General features: G+C 36.0%; 1 non-coding gene across 1 annotated transcript; it reads left to right on the forward strand.

Moving 5' to 3' along the window:
* The first annotated feature begins 13,242 nt into the window (after nucleotides 1-13,242).
* On the forward strand, nucleotides 13,243-13,347 carry LOC141694852 (small nucleolar RNA R71). The gene has a single exon (XR_012564134.1). It is a non-coding gene; the product is annotated as a small nucleolar RNA R71 (small nucleolar RNA).
* The last annotated feature ends 2,537 nt before the right edge of the window (nucleotides 13,348-15,884 follow it).

Here is a 15,884-nt window from a genome sequence, read left to right on the forward strand (position 1 = left end):
AATTTTTCTTAAAAAGAATTAAGAGAATCTTAACTAATTTTTACTATTTATCATTAAAAATTGAAACTGGAAATAATGCATAATTGTAGATGAGTTATTTATTTTCAAGACCTCATGTTATGCAACTTAAAAATAATCGCAAAAAAATTTAGATCAAAAAATGATGTAAAAATATAAAAAGTGATAGAAACTTCTACTAGAAATATGTGATAAAAATGTAAGAGAATCTTTATTTAGTATCATATTAATCCTCCTATCACCAGATTCTAGCCCAACTTCCTCAAAGTCCTTCTGCAGTGCAGCCAAGTCTTCCCTAACCACCACGTACAACAATCTGAGCCTCATAGTTACTTCCACATTTGAACTGAATCTTTATATTACAAATACTCTCAACTGAACACCTTAACCAATCTTGCATATTAACAGTGGAACACAATTTCATAAAGCGTCTTGTTAAGATTGCTGATGTTTGGATTGTTGACTATAATCTCAAATTTATTTGATTTATCCCTTGAAAATCTAAATACATGAATCAAGTCTGTTCATCTATTCATCATGTATCTTATTTATTCATGTAACTTTTTTTGATATAATTGTAAAGATCTAAAGAGCTGAAAAATTAGTTAACAAACGTTACCTATATATTAGAAAATATTTATTAATTTTTTATTATATTCGTTTATAAGTAATTTTGTTAACAATGAAATTTTTTATAATAAAATAATTAAAAAAATTACACTTGACATAAAATAAAATTAAAATATAATATTAAAAAGGGGTTTTGGTCCGCAATCTCGGGTGGTTTAGTAACCACTGGGTGCCCCGCATTGGTTCATTGCGGAAACCAGCATTGGTTCATTGCGGAATACCACCCGCATTGGGACATTGCTGACCTGCATTGGGACATTGCATGCCCGTATTGGGACATTACAGGTGACAACTGCCGCAATGCTTAAAGGCGGTAGGAATTTTATGAATTAATTTTTGCTTCGATAATAACGAAGTTAGAAACCAATTATTCTATGAATGTAGTATTGTTAAAATTGTTTATTGATTGAAAGGTGTCATCTTCCGTCATACTTGTTTTTCTAAAATTTTTTTGAGTGAATTCTAATCAAATTATTTTAATTTGAATTTGAAATATGTCAAAATTATGTATAATAACACATCTGTACTGTTTAATGAAGTTATGATGAATTAAATATTTTTTATAAACAATTTTTCCATTTATTATCAATTGTATAATGAGTTAAAAATTTAAAAATAAATTATACATATAATCGGAAAAATAATTAAAATATTAGTTTTAATGAAAAAATAAAAAACCGAATATGGTAACTTAAATGTATGAATGTAGTATTGTTAAAATTCGTAGAAAATTATTCGTGATTCAGAATTCAGTGATCCTGGACTTTTCGGAAAGATCATTTCATTCTCTTCAACTTTCGTGTTTTGTGTTTTCCAAGAAAATGTCATTTAGAGGGTTAAAAAGAGTACATTCAGATCTAGTCAGAATTTGAGGTAAGTTTTCGATCGATCTTTCTAGTGTTTTCAACTGTAACGGCCCGAACTCCCGGACTATTAATTCTAAATCAAAACTAAAACAAAATCCAATTAATACACCGAAATTCTATTATAAAGGTGTCTATTACAAAAGTGCAGCTAACGGAAGTCCAAAAGTCAATCTACGCCAAAACATATGGTTCTCGAACTCCAATGCTATCCAACTCGAATATTAAAGAACCTGAAATTGTAAGTAATGAGCTATACAGCCCAGCAAGAAACCAATCGATCCAACTAGTAGGCCAAGTAACTTATACACATATAACAAATAACGATAATCTATATGATACGATATATGAAACAAACATTGGTTTCGGAGTGTATTATGTGTGGGACTAGTACATTCCCTAGGTATCGATCATGTGGACCATAGTTTAAGTTTCACCTATAAGAGATTAGAGAGCCTAGATGTATAAAATTGTTGTGAATTTGGGGACCAAATTTTTTTTAAGGATGGTAGTATGTAATATCCCATAATTTTTAAAATTAGATTAATAATAGAATAATAGAAAAAAAGTATTAAAATTGGATAAGGACTAGGATTTAAAATTTGAATTAGACTAATGGGCCTAAAATTTGGATCAGATTCTAATGCAGATAACTTGTAGGTTAAGATATAGGATTTTGTTTTGCTATAAATACACCATATTCATCTTCCTCGTTTTAATTATCAAAATTTGTAGGGCTCTTCTCAGCATAAATCAATAATCTTGTAAAATTCGCAGAAAAATATTCTTCATTCATAATTCAGTGATCCTAGATTTTTTGGAAAGGTCTTTTCGTTCTCTTCAACTTTCGTGTTTCATGTTTTCCAAGGAAATGTCGTTTAGAGGGTCAAAAGAGTACATTTATATCTGATCATAATTTGAGGTAAGTTTTCGATCGATTTCGCTAGTGTTTTCAAAATTGTGTATTATGCGTGTATATTTGATTATCAAAACTTGCGCTAAGTGATGATATATTTGATAATATTATGTGATACATAATATGTATCGATGTACACATGTGATGTCTAGACAATAATTTGAGATCTTTGATTTGTGCCATGGTTTGTGAAAATATCGAATAAGAACTTAAGACCGTAGTCACCGGATTGTAGTGACAGTTTTACAAAAATTTAGGACCGTTATCACCGGATTGTAGTGGCCGTGGCATGAATTATGGGTTTTTAATTATTGTTGTTTATGTGGTATGTGTATTGTGTGTATCGAACAAGAATATGTATCGAAAGTGTTTGTTTCGTATATCGTATCATATAAATTATCATTATTTGCTATATGTGTATAAGTTACTTGGCCTACTAGTTGGATCGATTGGTTTCTTATTGGGCTGTATAGCTCATTACTTACAATTTCAGTTTGTCTAAGATTCGAGTTGGATAACATTAGTGTTCGAGAACTATAGGTTTGGCGTAGATTGACTTTTGGACTTCCGTTAGCTGCGCTTTTGTAATAGTCACCTTTATAATAAAATTTCGGTGTATTAATTGGATTTTGTTTTAGTTTTGATTTAGAATTAATAATCCGGGAGTTCGGGCCGTTATAGTTGGTTTGTAACACCCCAGTCCCACATCGAGGAGATTGGGGACTTATGTTCAGTTTATAAGGCAAAGTACTACTATTATGTACACCAACAAATCATGATCTTTTGGGGGCTTGTGGTGGGCTTGTCGTTACCCAAGTTGGTTAAACTCGGTACAGTATGCTTCGGCTTATTTTCGGACTCGTGATCGGGACTTGACCCGATTTTCGAAAAAGTCTCGGGATTTGACCAGGGTTGTCACAGGAGCGGATAGGGGGGTCGACTGTGAAGCAGGGGGAGCAGTAGCAGCAACCTACAAATTCATTGAATATCAAACATATATACATCTCTAAAACTAAAGAGTTAGACTACTCGAATAACATACTTGAATATGAATAAGTACCTCAATCTGAACAGGATGAGAGACATGTACAGGGATAGCCACAGCATAAGGGACTACAGTCTCATCCTGCATTAGATATCAATAACTCGATCAAACTACATATAATTTGGTGTAGTAGACTACTCGAATAAGTACCTGGCGAGGACGTTTATTGGCTGTCTGTGTAGGTGAATCATGAGAATCAGCAGCAAACTCATGAAATAACAAGATAAGGTACCGATCATACACACATTCACATTCAATATAGTAGACTGAATTTTGGAATGACATAAATGAAACGCACCTCACGTGTACGTTTCTCAGGTGAAGGAGGAGCACTTGGATCAATATGCATATCCTGTGCACGTGAGGGTCTATTAAAATTGGGTCTACTGAATGCAGGACCCCTCCACTCAGTGTTGACTCGATCATAACGAATCAAAAACTTAGGAAAGCACTCATAGAACCAGTCTGGGGGATAATGGCTGTGAATAGCATGCAATGTCCTCATCCCACAGTCAAGCTGCACAAATCATTAATAATTATTAATCATCTAGCTAAACACCCTATAAAATGCAACAATGAAAAAATGAATACATGATTCAAAAATTAAACTAAACTCTAAAACATACCGCATCAACCATGTCTTACTGAGAATACCAGTCACCCGGAACTATCTTGCGGGGATCCCCACCCACAAAACGAGCAATCCTCAGCTTACTATGGGTCCTATACCAGTACATATACCGGTTAATGCTCACGTGCTGCCCATCTCCAACAGGCTCTATCTAGCCATCAAGAAAATCATACCACTCATCCCGGTACTGTCTCAGAGTAGTCATATGCTGGTCCCTCTGCCAATGAGATAACCTATCCCTCCGTAGAGCAGACTTGTCAATAGGATCATCTGGAATAGGTAAATCCCGGATGAGATGTAAGTACCTGCGACACAGGAAATACAAAGTAAGTTAGAATACAGGGCATGATATGGGCATGATATGCAAAAATAATGCGGCAATAATGTCAAATTAGAACTAAGATGCTATAAACTACAATTTAAGAACTAAAATGAAACAATTACAAGAATTATAGTGTCAAATTGGAAATAAATGAGAATACAAGGCTTGATATACAAAATCAAGCAAAAAGGACAAGTGAAGGACTAAGATGCTATAAACTACAATTTAAAAACTGAAATGCAACAAATATAAGTAAATACCTCGGATGCACGGTATATCGACTCGATGAAGGAAACAATATACCGCCAATGATGTAGAAAAGATAAGCTCGTGTGGAAACCACAAGATCCTGTTCTAGCCCCCCTCTAGTAGCTCCGCATATCGTTCCCTTAATTTGTAAAGCTTGACCCCGTCCTTGTACATATCTCTACACCCCACATCATCCAATCTTGCATTCTGCCATGCCCTCATCCAATACACTTTTGGAGCGTCAAGCTCCCTATGAGTAACTGAACGACCCTTAACAGGGAGGCCCATAATGATGTATACATCCTCGAGGGTGATGGTCAACTCACCAAATGGAAAGTGAAAGGTGTTAGTCACTGGCCTCCGCCTGCAATTGCATTCATATACAAACATCACAAACATTTCCAATGACGATTCAAATAAATGAGAAAACTGATTACAAATTAGTAGCTTTCCACTAAGGTCGTTATCAAACGAATATCATTCTGAGGTTCTGAACGATTGTTCGTGAAAGCCGAGAAACCCCATAGCCTCAGCAAGTCATGCTGGGGATCAGAAAGTATCCACTGGTGATGATTAGCTGTGTACTGCCGTACATCCAGCCTATCCCGCACACCTCCCGCCCATATTGCAGTACTAATATGATCATTCTGCATCGTCAGGAGTGATCTAACAATAGGCCCGCACTCATTCTCCGTAGTATCTGCAAAGTGCACCATAAAACATTCAAACCCCAATCACATTATAATCAACAAAATCATCATAATTTCGATCAAATCATCATAATTTCGAATTAAACCCTAATTAATTCGAATTAAACCTTAATTTTAAATTATTGTTTTAAGGATTTAATTTGAATTAAATCATCACATAATCTACCCCTAATTTAAACCCTAATCATATTATAATCAACGCAATCATCACAATTTCGATCAAATTTCACAGAAATTTGAATTTTCGAACAAAATCAAACTAGAAACGAACAAAATCACAATGTAATTCGAATTAAACCCTAATTTCGAATTATTTTTTTAATTAATTAATTCGAGTTAAATCATCACATAATATACCCCTAATTTAAACCCTAATCATATTATAATCAACGTAATCATCACAATTTTGATCAAATTTCATAGAAATTCGAATTTTCGAACAAAATCAAACAAGAAAGGAGCAAAATCACAATGTAATTCGAATTAAACCCTAATTTCAAATTATTATTTTAATTAATTAATTCGAACTAAATCATCACATAATCTACCCCTAACTTAAACCCTAATCATATTATAATCTACGTAATCATCACAATTTCGATCAAATTTCACAGAAATTCAAATTTTTGAACAAAATCAAACAAGAAACGAACAAAATCACAATGTAATCAATATGTGTATGTCGTGTGGTTCGTATTGTTTTATTGCGGAAGATGTAATCGTGTGTATGTAACTGTGTGTGTATCGATATAAGTGTGTATAAATGTGTGCATAACGGATCTTACCTGGTTGATTAATCGCCTGAAGTGGACTGAAATCGCCTTCAATTGCCAGAGAATCGATTCTAGGGTTTACAAGTTTGATTTGGGGAAGAATAGAAGTATTTATAATCTAAACGGGGTTAAACCGGGGTCCCGTCTGCCGCATTGAGCCATTGCGGTAGTGGGTAGTTTTGTAATTTCGAAAATTTTAAGTAATAATTTGTTAAAATAAAGAATTTATTAATAGAAATATATAAATACAAAATAAATACAAAATAAACAAACAATAAATAAATTAGGAATTTAAACATTAATTAAAATTATTTCTAAATTTATTATTTATTATTTGACAATTATTTCAAAATAAAACTAATATTCAAATTTATAACATTATTAATTCCATCAAGGAAGCATTGCGGTGCCTGTAGTAAAGCATTGCGGAGTCCGCAATGAGTCATGGCAGCAAAACTCCAGCAATGGAACAATGCGGCAGATACCCCGCATTATTTTATTGCGACATGTGGTTATTAAAACCACTTGTAGCTGTGGAAGGGCACCCATTAAAAATTAATATACATATATATATATATATATTATAACTATTAAAATTATAAACATATATACACAAATAACTAGGATTATAACGGGAGAATACATTAATTTTAGAGGAACCGCTCGTTTCTCCTTACCTAAAAATTTTGCTAATAGATGTCACTTAGGTCTCTTTTTTACATATTAGATATATCTTCAAATTTTTTATTGTCAACTAGATTTTATAGCAAACAGGTGCATCATGTTGATCTTGTATACCCAAAACTGCACGACCTCGACATAATGATTAAGCAACATTCGAAGAATTAAATTCTTTGGTACCTCACCAAACATCGAGTTGTGACAGCCAATGTTATGTCCAAAATGCGTGTTGTTCATTAAAGCCTTCTCAGTGGATATATTTTAAAGATTTTAAATCAGTAGCAAGTTGGTTATACAACAGTCCTCTAGTCGATCACAGTTTCTTTGAAAAGTTGTAGGCCTTTTTAAGAAAATTTGTGCTTGAATGTCATTCCGATAACACAAAACATGTAAAATTGTATTGGCTTCTGTATGTTTCCATTGACCAGATGTCGGAGGAAATGGAAGGATATAATTAGCAGATGGACCATACTCATTGAATAGTGAAGATGTGAACTGCTCGATGAGGTTCCAAGTATCCATGTGGAAAAGAGGAAGTACACGTTTCACAATGATTTCGAATCTATTTATTAATTCAGGTGCTAATCCACCACCGTTGGAAGAGAATAAATCCATAAGAAAATCAAAGTATTCCTCTATCAATATCGAGTCTTCCACCAAAAAAGCACGAGAAGGGCCTCCAGCAAGCAAAATTAACAAGAAACCATCAAAAGAAGCTTTCATTACATCAGCAATTAAACGTGTCCGGACTCTGTCATGAACTGTGGATGATATAATCTGCAAGTATTTTCTAGATCTTGAAGAAAAGTTTCGATCCTAGAAGAAGAAACTTCCCCGAGATAAAGACCATCCTAAAATACGGGACTTAAATCATGAAAAATGATCTTGTATGCAGTTGCCACACATAATTGCTAAACCCTTTCTAAACAAGCCGCTTTTGAAAGCTCAAACGCTTTTCCCATATCGTCCAAATGAGTATAATCAACATTTATTATATGACTAATCATCATATCTTGTAGAACTTCCATGTTTTTCCGTATAAGGTACAAGGTATTCATGCGAACACAAAGTTGCAAAACTCCTGTGTTGTCGTCATTTAAAACCCCAACTTCAGATCTCCTCCTCTGAACCAACTTATTTTTCCTGAATACGCCTTGGAATGTAGTTAGATTTGTAAGACATTGCTCTCTGCTTTAACTGTATCAAGTTTTTATGATTGCAGGCCATCTGATAGTTAAAGAATTAGTTACCTTGAGAATTGTAGCAATAAGTTCCAATTCCTACCATGGTTTGTCTCTTAACTGTTCTTGATTCAACCTTAAGTTTCTTCCAAACTCCAGAAAATAAATCATTTTCTCTCTAACAAGATCAATAACAATTTGCACTGATATGATCTTATGTAAGTCTTCAAGCATCACATTGTCTCCAATTTATGTCAAGTTAGAATGCTTTCTTAAAGTCAAAGCATCACAAATGGATTATCAGCATTTAATCTTCCAAGACCACTTGTGATTCCAGGTTTTCTAGATTGAGAACTTCCACTGTAAATTTTCTATAATGTTTCATAAGAATCTCTTCTAGGTGATGGTTTCTTACTTCCTGTTAGGGCAAAAATACGCGTTAATATTCACGCAAGTATACGCGTTCGTAAGTAGTATAAGATATAAATCAGATTCGTTCCCACAGAGACTGGTTTAGGTTAAGTTCAACTTATGCACCTATGCAACAATATATGGTTATCGCTCAATGCTAAGACAAATAACAAATTGGATTTTTATTAAACTAAGAATTAAACTAACAATTATAACTAAGAGAATTGAGGTTGAATTACTATATATGACAACATGGGATTCTAACTTCATTAAATACTTCATTTAATAGCCTTATTGTTCTTAACCTTAGCATGTGATGGTGATGACACTAATCAGATAACACGAAACTGATAAACGCCAACTTTCGTTGCACGAGTACCATTCTAGCAGACATCCACAAAAGAGATAGAAGCTGAATAGGCACCAATTATATTGAGACCCTATATGTCTATAGAATTTGACAACATAACGGTTTAAGCACAAGTTATCCATAATGATTACATAGGGCAAGTAAAACGGTTAGAGTTACCCATAAATCATGCATACAATACATGAACCTATGCTAGCATGGCAAGTTCTAAACCTCTATATTCACTGTCGCTTCAATAGAGATTAACACGTTATCTTATATGTTAGCTATGCACATAAGACGTATAGCACAACCAATACTAGGATATCAATCAATCACCATACACCAAGATATCGAAACAAATTAACTATTGAAATCCATAAGGAAATCTGCTAGAACCCCATGATAACGATTAGCCCATAATTGAACTCATCATCACTATATGTTCCAATGAAAGCATGGTATAAATAAGGTCTTAATAAACTGAATAATAATTAAAGTACGAATAGACGAGATCTAGGTTTAACAAGAACGAAAACGAGCATCCAAAGTTACAACTAATTCAAAGAATCACAAGTTGAAAACAAGATCTTCTTTTTCGGAGTTGTTCTATGCTTCTAGGTCTTCTCCTTGGTATCCCAATCTTCCCGGATGATGAAAACCTTTTTTTTAAGTATATATACACCCCTAGTGGACCTGGACCCTTAAAATCGTCAAATTCCACTCAAAAAAGGCTTTTTCAGCGAAATTAGCGACCAGTCGCGTCGGCCGCTCAGCTCTCCGGGCGGCCGCTCAGCTCCCGGGTGGCCGCTCAGCTCTCCTGGGCAGGCGCTCAGCTCCTGTCAGGAAAAATTTCTGATGAATCTTGTTTTGGCCATAACTTGAGTTCTACTCGTCAGAATTAGGCGATTCAACTGCCCACGCGAAGCTAATGAGATTCTCTACAACTTGACAATGGCATTGGCTTCCAATTCTGATCACTTTTTATCATATTTCCTTTAAAAGCTCTTTTCTTCATATAACTGATACCTGAAATGCAATAACACAAAAACACATCAAAATACCAACAACTTGAGTCCAAAACACCAATTTAAGCTTGTAATAAAGCGTTCCAAGTGGATATAAAATCCACTTATCACACCCCCCCAAACTTGAATCGATGCTTGTCCTCAAGCATAAACAGACTCAAAACTACAAAACAAACCTAATGCATGAATGCAACTACGTGAATGCAACTAAATGATAATGCAATCGATCCCCTCAGAATAACCATAACCAAATGAATAAGCCAATGCCTCTAAGAATGCAATAACTGGAAACAGAGTTCGAATAAATCCCACAAACCAACTCACAAACCAGAAACATGCGTGTGTGGATGCTTAACAGATATACTCTCGATACTAGATCAATAACCATAAATTATCTATCATCGAAACAATCAAAACTTTATAAATAGAATAGACAATAAACGCATTATGTCTCACAACACCTCCTTTCTACTAGAGTTATACAAGGATTCACACTATTATTGAACACATAATAAAGATGCTTATTTGACCGTGCAATGAATGAGGTCCCAAAAGACTTATGCAATAATACCCATGTAGAGAGCGTTAGGTTAGCGGATCCCAGACTATAAAAGCCTTAGGTCACTAGGCACAAAGTCCCCTAGAACTTATTAACTCGAGTATTAAAGAGCTCACTCTTGATCAATTATGCATAAACACATACTTTTTTTCTTTTTTTTTTCTTTTTTTCAACAATTTCTGAATGAGTGCGTTTCGCTCCATCTCATTCAACCCTAGACTACTCATAAAAATATGAGCCGACTACTAGTCATTTGACGCCTAGCCTTACAACAACTAGCAATGAAATCCAAGTTTTTCTCCAGATAAAAAAACTCAGTGTTTTTACGTCATTACGAGAATATCACAAATTCTAAATATAACCAAGTGATTAAATCTCAACAACAAACAAGTATGATCATGATCTAGATCAAAAGCAACCCTATAAGACTTTGTGAAAATATTTGTTTCTGGCATGAAAATTAATTCATTAAGACTTAAACATCCCTCTATTCGTCATCACCACACTGAAATCAACATCAACTTATCAAATATCATAGTTCATCTTACGGGATCATGCTAAATATGCATGCAAATGCAACTATATGAAATCACATAAAAATAAACAAATATGTCCTAAATGAACAATCATGCAAAAATATGAATGAACTACAACTAAACATGCAATATGAATCTATATGGACACGCACTACTAATCCTTACATTATCATCCCTAAACTTAAAATTTTCAATGTCCTCATTGAAGATAATAATAAGGATTTCAGGCATACCTAGTCATCGGAAAGATCACCCTCTTCGGGTGGAGGATCAGGTGGCCAATCAACCTCGCCACTAGTGTCTCGGAAAATTGTACCGAAAGCGTGTGTCAAATCTTCAGCAAAATATCGGTGAATGTCGTGCATGGCCTCCATACGCCTAGTCACTCGCCTGTACTGCTCATCACCAACACCAGTCCTATCAACTAACTGTGGCACATGAGAAGAACCCTTTGTAGGCACGGCAGAAACCGGCCGGTCACCCTCTACATCATCAAAAGTATATCCAAACCCTTTATCAGGGGGTGCACCTAAGAATGCATAACTCAAGTGATCTGGCAGTGAGTTGAGCTCAAGTGTGGGAGCTTCTTGAATAAATGGTTCAAAACGCTCCTGAGAAATTTTCAGCTCTGCTAATCCAAGAGAATCGAATGGCATATCCAACTTCTTCTTCCACAGAGGTGCATTCAAAACCTGCAGTTGCTCTACTTTAAAGCACTCCTCTTTAACTGTGGGTAACTTTATTTCCTTGAACACATTAAAAGTGATCTTTTGATCATAAACCTTCACCGAAAACTCTCCTTTTTGCACATCGATCATAGTTCAGCCTGAAGCCCAGAATGGTCTTCCCAAGATAATGGGAATCTTCTTATCTTCCTCGAAATCAAGAATTACAAAGTCAACAGAGAAGATGAGTTTATCCACCTTGACCAAGACATCTTCCACTATACCTCGTGGATAAGCGATGGAACGGTCAGCTAGTTGCAATGACATGTATGTTGGTTTCGGATCAGGCAGACTAAGCTTCTTGAAGATAGATAAGGGCATCAGATTGATGCTAGCTCCTAAATCACATAAACACTTGTCAAACGACAAGTTTCCGATGGTGCAAGGAATAGTGAAGCTTCCAGGATCTTTAAGCTTTGGAGGCAACTTCTGTTGCAGCATAACACTGCATTCCTCTATTAGAGCAACGGTCTCTAAGTCAACGAGCTTCACTTTTTGAGAGAGCATACCTTTCATAAACCTCGCATAGCTAGGCATCTGTTCAAAAGCTTCAGCGAAAGGTATGTTGATATGAAGTTTCTTGAACACGTCCAAAAACTTCTCAAATTGCTTATCCAGCGTTTTCTTCTGCAGCCTCTTAGGAAAAGGAGGTGGAGGATAGATTTGTTTCTCCCCTGTATTACCCTCAGGAGGAGTGTGTTCCACAGTAGTCTTCCTTGGTTCCACCTCTACTTCCTTCTGCACATCTTCTTCAGCCAAAACTTCAGATTCTGGAACTTGAGACTTTTCAGGCTCTTCGTCTTGTTGAATTTGGGGGCTTGCAACCTTTCCAGACCTTAAGGTGATGGCGTTCACCTGTTCTTCAACTTCCCTCTTGCCTGGATTGGCTTCTGTATCACTAGGAAGCATTCCTGGTGGCCGATTCAATAAGGCATTAGCAATTTGCCCTATTTTGTTCTTCAGATTCTGGATAGAAACAACCTGGCTTTGGCATATAAGAACCTGGTTTTTGCACATAAGCCACAACTCCTCCAATTCAGATTTTTCATTCGAAGATAGACATGCACCATGAGTTTGTTGTTTTGGTGTAATTTGTTGCTCAAAACCAGGAGGGTTGAATAGCTTATTTCCAAACTGCTGGCACGGCTGTTGCATCGCATTCTGATTGTTGCTCCAGCTGAAGTTATGATGATTCCAGTTGTCAGGATGATAAGTGTCTGGAACTGGTTGCTGCGATCTCTGAAAGTTGCTCACAAATTGAGTTGAGTCACTAGATATAGCGCATTGCTCCGTCGCATGCGAACCTGCACATAGCTCACAAACACTGGTTATCTGATTAACACCCAAGTTAGCCAGAGAATCGATCTTCATAGACAACTCCTTTAGTTGAGCAGTGATAGCCATAGCTGTATCCACCTCAAGAACTCCTGCTACCTTGCTCTGTGGTAATCTCTGGGCTAGATACTGATATTCATTAGCAGCCATCAGTTCAATTAGATCATAAGCCTCCTCATAGCTCTTTGCCCATAATGCTCCACCTACTGCAGCATCGAGCATGGGTCTGGACTGTGCTCCCAACCCATTATAGAAGCAATTGATGATCATCCAATCAGGCATTCCATGATGAGGACACTTCCTAAGCATCTCCTTGTAGAGCTCCCAAGCTTCATATAAAGATTCTCCTGATTGCTGCGCAAATTGAGTAATCCTGATTGCAGCTGTCTTCGCCATAGGGAAGAATTTAGTAAGAAACTTCTGAGCAAGATCTTCCCAAGTAGTAATCGAACCAGCTGGTAGAGAGTATAACCAGCTCTTAGCCTTGTCCCTCAGAGAGAATGGGAATAGTCTCAGCTTGACAGCATCTTCAGAAACACCGTTGAACTTGAAGGTGTCGCAGATCTCAATAAAGTCCTTAATGTGCATATTGGGATCTTCAGTTGGAGAACCCCCAAACTGGGTTGAATTCTGCACCCATTGAATTATGTTAGGCTTGATCTCCAAGGTATTAGCTGTGATAACTGGCCTGACAATGCAAGACTGAATGTCATTGATCTTGGGTTGAGAGAAATCCATCAAGGCTCTCGTTTCTGCTGCTGGATCTCCCATTGTAATGAGTACCTGAAACACAACCAAATAAACCATGAGAGTAAAAGAGTTCGACTCAGTGAACTATAACGACCACTGACGACAAGCACATAAACTAAAAATTAACACCGAGTCCCCGGCAGCGGCGCCAAAAACTTGTTAGGGCGAAAACACGCGCTAATATTCATGCAAGTATATGCGTTCGCAAGTAGTATAAGATATAAATCAGATTCGTTCCCACAGAGACTGGTTTAGGTTAAGTTCAATTTATACACCTATGCAACAATGTATGGTTATCGCTCAATGCTAAGACAAATAACAAATTGGGTTTTTATTAAACTAAGAATTAAACTAACATTTATAACTAAGAGAATTGAGGTTGAATTACTATATATGATAAACATGGGATTCTAACTTCATTAAATACTTCATGCAATAGCCTTATTGTTCTTAACCTTGGCATGTGATGGTGATGACACTAATCAGATAACACGAAAATGATAAACGCCAACTTTCGTTGCACGAGTACCATTCTACCAGACATCCACAAAAGAGATAGAAGCTGAATAGGCAGCAATTATATTGAGACCCTATATGTCTATAGAATTTGACAACATAACGGTTTAAGCACAAGTTATCCATAATGCTTACATAGGGCAAGTAAAACGGTTAGAGTTACCCATTAATCATGCATACAATACATGAACCTATGCTAGCATGGAAAGTTCTAAACCTCTATATTCACTGTCGCTTCAATAGAGATTAACACACTATCTTATATGTTAGATACGCACATAAGATGAATAAGCACAACCAATACTAGGATATCAATCAATCACCACACACCAAGATATCGAAACAAATTAACTTTTGAAATCCATAATTAAATCCGCTAGAACCCCATGATAACGATTAGCCCATAATTGAACTCATCGTCACCATGGGTTCCAATGAAAGCATGGTATAAACAAGGTCTTAATAAACTGAATAATAATTAAAGTACGAATAAACGAGATATAGGTTCAACAAGAACAAAAACGAGCATCCAAAGTTACAACTAATTCAAAGAATCACAAGTTAAAAACAAGATCTTCTTTTTCGGAGTTGTTCTGTGCTTCTAGGTCTTCTCCTTGATATCCCAATCTTCCCAGATGATGAAAACCCTTTTTTTTAAGTATATATACGCCCCTAGTGGACCTGGACCCTTAAAATCGTCAAATTCCACTCAAAAAGGGCTTTTTCAGTGAAATCAGCGACCAGTCGCGCCTTGGGCGGTTGCTCAGCTCTCTGGGCGGCCGCTCAGCTCTCCGGGTGGGCACTCAGCTCCTGGGCGGCCGCTCAGCTCTCCTGGGCGGGCGCTCAGCTCCTGTCTGGAAAAATTTCTGATGAATCTTGTTTTGTCCATAACTTGAGTTCTACTCGTCAGAATTAGGGGATTCAACTGTCCACGCGAAGCTAACGAGATTCTATACAACTTGACAATGGTCTTGGATTCCAATTCTGATCACTTTTTATCATATTTCCTTTAAAAGCTCTTTTCTTCATATAACAGATACCTGAAATGCAATAACACAAAAATACATCAAAATACCAACAACTTGAGTCCAAAACACCAATTTAAGCTTGTAATAAAGCGTTCCAAGTGGATATAAAATGCACTTATCACTTCCCCATAGTAGCTTCTTCATTTTCTCAAAAGTAAATTCTGTCTTATTAGAGACTATGTCTTCAGAATCGAAATTTGATAAATTAGCTTGAATTTGATTTGAGAAATGAACAACATGAGTAGAATTAGAGGTTGTGATTGGTTGAATAACAGCTTATTCTTTATTAACTTGAGCAATGTCAGAGGTTAATTTCAGATTTTCAGCCCAGTAAGCTCCATAAATATTCATTCTTTGGTGAGCTTAACTGACTTGTTCTTCTTCAAAAATTTCATCAGTATCAAAAGATTGAGAAATTGTATAGATTGGATCTATCAGTATTTTTGATTTAGTTGCTTTAGATACTGATTTCTTCTTTGTAACAGATTTGGCTTTTGGCTTTGAAAGTTTTGACTTCTCTCATATCTTCTCTTTCCCTTTATGCTTCCTGTCAACAGTTAAGATAACTTGAGATCTGAGAGATTTTTCATCCTCTGCCCGACTTACCTCCTTTATAACTACACCTTTG

This window comes from Apium graveolens, chromosome 10 (genome assembly GCF_009905375.1).
Source record: "Apium graveolens cultivar Ventura chromosome 10, ASM990537v1, whole genome shotgun sequence".
Classification (NCBI taxonomy): domain Eukaryota; kingdom Viridiplantae; phylum Streptophyta; class Magnoliopsida; order Apiales; family Apiaceae; genus Apium; species Apium graveolens.